This window comes from Lathyrus oleraceus, chromosome 4, assembly GCF_024323335.1.
Source record: "Lathyrus oleraceus cultivar Zhongwan6 chromosome 4, CAAS_Psat_ZW6_1.0, whole genome shotgun sequence".
NCBI lineage: Eukaryota > Viridiplantae > Streptophyta > Magnoliopsida > Fabales > Fabaceae > Lathyrus > Lathyrus oleraceus.
This window is the reverse complement of record NC_066582.1, coordinates 124,336,712-124,341,591: the sequence shown is the minus strand read 5'-3', so window position 1 is coordinate 124,341,591 and position 4,880 is coordinate 124,336,712.

The window sequence follows — 4,880 nt, the reverse complement described above, 5'->3', positions numbered from 1 at the left end:
TATGACATATGCAGAGTTGTACCCATCATTGGTTCTCAAGAACCTGCTACAACCGAGAAATCCACCACAAATTCCAGAACCACTTCCATGGTGGTACAAGCGTGAACTCCGATGTACTTTTCATCAAGGAGCACTCGGACGTGACATTGAAAACCACTACCCACTCAAATACGAAGTTTAAAAGCTAGTGAAGAGTGGAATGGTGTCCTTTGAGGACCGAGCACCGAACCTAAAAGCTAACCCACTGTCTGCTCATGGAAATTCATTTGTTAACATGGTAGACGGTTGCCTTGGGGAATTCAAAGTATTCGACATCTGTTTCATAAGAAGATCCTTGGTGACGATGCAGAAGGATATTTGCTTCGTGAGCGATTATGAGCATGACCATGATGGTTGTGCTATCTGCAGTGTTAATTCAAGAGGTTGTGAGATTGTGAAAAGAGATATCCAGCGGTTGATGGATGAGGGTATGATTCAGATTGTTCAATCCCGACACATAGATGATGATGTCAATGTGATTATTCCTGTGTTTAAGAATCCCGAGAGAGTGGTAATTCAGTATGATAGTAGCAACAGTAACAGTGTCAGCAAGAGATCGATATCACCGTTGGTCATACAGTTAGCAGGTCCAGTCCCGTATTCATCCGATAAGTTTGTTCCTTATCAATACAGTGCAACTATGTTGAAGGATGGTCAAGAGATTCCATTGCCTACGACCAGTTCTGTCGTGAGCATTGCTGATGTTACCAAGGTGACCCGTAGTGGTCGAGTGTTTGGGCCGGTATTCCCAAGAGATGTAGAAGATTATTCAATCAGTAAGAAGGTGGAAGTGCCTGCAGTAGATCCGATTAGCACTTCAAAGCGTCGGTTTGGTGAATCCAGCAATTTGAAGACTAATGATAATGATGAGGTACTTTGGTTAATAAAGAAGAGTGAATTCAATATGGTGGAGCAGCTGCTCCAAACCCCCTCAAAAATCTCAGTATTGTCTTTGTTGATGAATTCAGAAGCACACAGAGAAGCACTGCAAAGAGTTCTAGAGCAAGCTTTTATGGAACATGATGTTACAGTGGATCAGTTGGATCATATTATGGATAACACCACTTCCTGTAATAATCTCAGTTTCTGTGATGAAGAACTCCCCGAGGAGGGTAGAATCATAACTTGGCTTTGCATATCTCCATGAACTGCAAAGATGACGCTTTATCCAATGTGCTAGTTGACACCAGATCATCGTTGAATATGTTGCCGAAGTCAACATTATCAAAGTTGTCATATCAAGGAGAGCCTATGAGATATAGTGGCATAATCGTCAAGGCTTTTGACGGTTCGCGCAAAACAGTGATAGGTGAAGTGAACCTTCTAGTAAAGATAGGTCCGAGTGACTTCCACATTAATTTTCAAGTGATGGATATCCACCCGGCCTATAGTTGTATGTTAGGAAGGCCATGGATCCACGAGGCGGGAGCTGTTACCTCCATATTGCATCAGAAGCTCAAATTTGTGAAGAATGGCAAGCTTATTATTGTTGGCGGGGAGAAGGCGCTGTTGGTTAACCACATGTCATCTTTCTCTTATGTTGAAGCTGAGGATGAGGTTGGAACTCTATTCTAAGCCTTATCTATTGCTATTGAAAAGAGATTTGGGGCACCTATGTCCTCATTGAAAGATGCAAGGAAGATTGTTGAAGAAGGAATTGTTGATCAGTGGGGGCGAGTGGTCGAGGTCGCCGACAATAAGAACAGAACCGGTCTGGGTTTTCAACAAGGTTCATCAGTTGCTAGATCAGAGGATATGAAACTTAGCTTCCGTAGTGGAGGGTTCATTCATGGCAATGAACAACACTTAGCTGTTGTGCTAGAGGATGACGAAGAGGAAGACTACACCAATTTTGTGATGCATGGAAAGCCTTGCAACAATTGGACTGCTGTTGATATTCCTGTTGTTTTGCATCGATCTAAGTAATTGCTTTTATTTGTTTTAAAAATCCTTCTCCTATGCCTAAGGGAGAAGTGAACATTGTTGGGCATTTCAATTTGATCATCAATAAAATTAATTATATTCATCCACATCTATGATGTTTTGTTTTTACTTTTTCTTTATTCTGAAAATAGTAATCACAAAAAACATAAAAATAATAATATAATTGTCCATATGCATAATATTTGGTCACAATTCACTTCTTTAAAATCAAAATATCAAATCATTATGCAGGTTGGTTTCTAACCCCATTGAATACAATGATCCTTCTCCTTCTCCAAATTTTGAATTCCCTGTGTTTGAGGATGAGAAGGAAAATGATGAAGAAGTGAGTGATGAATTGTCTCGACTTCTTGAGCATGAAGGAAAATCCATTCAGCCGTTTGAAGAGCAGATTGAGCTAGTCAACTTGGGTTCCGAGGATGATGTGAAGGAAGTCAAGATTGGGTCTCGATTATGTCCAGATATGAAGAAGGGGTTGATTGATCTTCTTCGAGAATATTCATATGTGTTTGCTTGGTCCTATCAAGACATGCCTGGTTTAGATTATGAGATTGTGGAGCATAGATTTCCGTTGAAGCCAGAATGCCCGCCAGTCAAACAGAAGTTGAGAAGAACACATCCTGATATGGAAGTGAAGATTAAAGAAGAAATGCAGAAGCAGATTGATGCCGATTTCCTTGTGACCGTTGAATATCCGTAATGGGTGGCCAATATTGTGCCTGTGCCAAACAAGGATGGAAAAGTCCGCATGTGTGTTTATTATAGAGATTTGAATAAAGCCAGTCTGAAAGATGATTTCCCTCTACCACACATTGATATGTTGGTAGACAATGCAGCTAAATTCAAAGTCTTTTCATTTATGGATGGATTTTCCGGATATAATCAGATTAAGATGGCACCCGAAGATATGGAGAAGACCACATTCATTACACCTTGGGGAACATTCTGTTATAAAGTGATGCCTTTCGGTTTGAAGAATGCTAGTGCAACTTACCAAAGAGCAATGACTACTCTTTTTCATGATATGATGCATAAAGATATTGAAGTCTATGTAGATGATATGATTGCCAAATCAATTGATGAAGAGGAACATGTTGAGCATTTGTTGAAGTTATTCCAGTGTTTGAGGAAGTATAAACTCCGCTTGAATCCCAATAAGTGTACTTTTGGTGTTCGTTCTGGTAAGTTGTTGGGCTTTATTATCAGCGAGAAGGGTATTGAAGTTGATCCTGCCAAGGTCAAAGCAATACGAGAGATGCCTGCGCCCAAAACTGAGAAGCAAGTCAGAGGTTTTCTCGGCCGCTTGAATTATATATCAAGATTCATTTCACACATGACTGCCACATGTGCGCCTATATTCAAGCTTCTTCGGAAAGACCAGTCTTGTGATTGGACCGAAGATTTCCAGAAAGCTTTTGACAGTATCAAAGAATATCTGCTTGAGCCTCCGATTTTGGCTCTGCCTATTGAAGGAAGACCGTTGATCATGTATTTGATTATGCTTGAAGATATATGGGTTGTGTTCTTGGTCAGCAAGATGAGACTGGAAAGAAAGAATTCACAATTTACTACCTGAGTAAGAAGTTCACCGACTGTGAGACTCGGTATTCTATGCTTGAGAAAACTTGTTGCACATTGGCTTGGGCTGCTAAGCATTTGCAACAGTATATGTTGAATCATACCACTTGGTTGATATCCAAAATGGATCCAATCAAGTATATATTCGAGAAGCATGCTTTAACTGGGAGGATTGCCAGTTGCCAGATGTTGTTATCAAAGTATGATATCGAATACCGATCTCAGAAAGCAATCAAAGGTAGTGTCTTGGCTAACCATTTGGCTCACCAACCGATTGAAGATTACCAGTCAGTGCAGTATGATTTTCCTGATGAAGAGATCTTGTACTTGAAAATGAAAGATTGTGATGAACCATTGCTTGAAGAAGGGCCAGAACCTGGTTCCCGTTGGGGCATGGTATTTGATGGAGCTGTTAATCAGTATGGTAATGACATTGGGGAAGTGATTATTATTCCTCAAGGCACGCATTTTCCATTTACATCTAGATTGACTTGCAAGTGTACAAACATTATGGCATAATATGAAGCTTGCATTATGGGGCTCGAAGAGGCCATTGATCTCAGAATCAAGCATTTAGATGTCTTTGGAGGTTCAACTTTGGTTGTGAATCAGATCAAAGGTGAATGGGAAATGAATCAACCCGGTTTGATACCGTATAGAGATTATGCGAGGAGGATTTCAACTTTCTTTACAAATGTTGAGTTTCATCATATCCCTCGAGATGAAAACCGGATGGAAGATGCTCTTGCAACGATGACTTCAATGATTGTGGTAAAGTATTGGAATAAAGTTTCCAATTTGACTATGATGCGTCTTGATAGGCCATCTCATGTGTTTGCTGTTGAAGAGGTCAAAGACGAGAAGCCGTCGTATTATGACATCAAGTGTTTCCTCCAAAGTCAGGTTTACCCGCATGAGGCATCTTTGAAAGATAAGAAGACTTTGAGAAGTTTAGCCGGCAATTTCTACCTGAATGGTGATGTGTTGTATAAGAGAAACTTCAATATGGTTTTGCTCAGATGCGTGGATAGACACGAAGCAGACCTGTTGATGACTAAAGTCCATGAAGGTTCCTTTGGTACTTATTCCAATGGACATGCAATGGTAAAGGAAATGTTGAGAGCGGGTTACTATTGGCTGACAACGGAATCTGACTATTGCAGGTTAGTGAAGAAATGCCACAAGTGTGAAATATATGCGGATAAGATTCATGTTCCTCTGACACTGTTGAACGTCATTTCCTCCCCATGGCCCTTCTCCATGTGGGGAGTTGATATGATTGGCATGATTGAGCCTAAAGCTTCGAACGGACATCATTT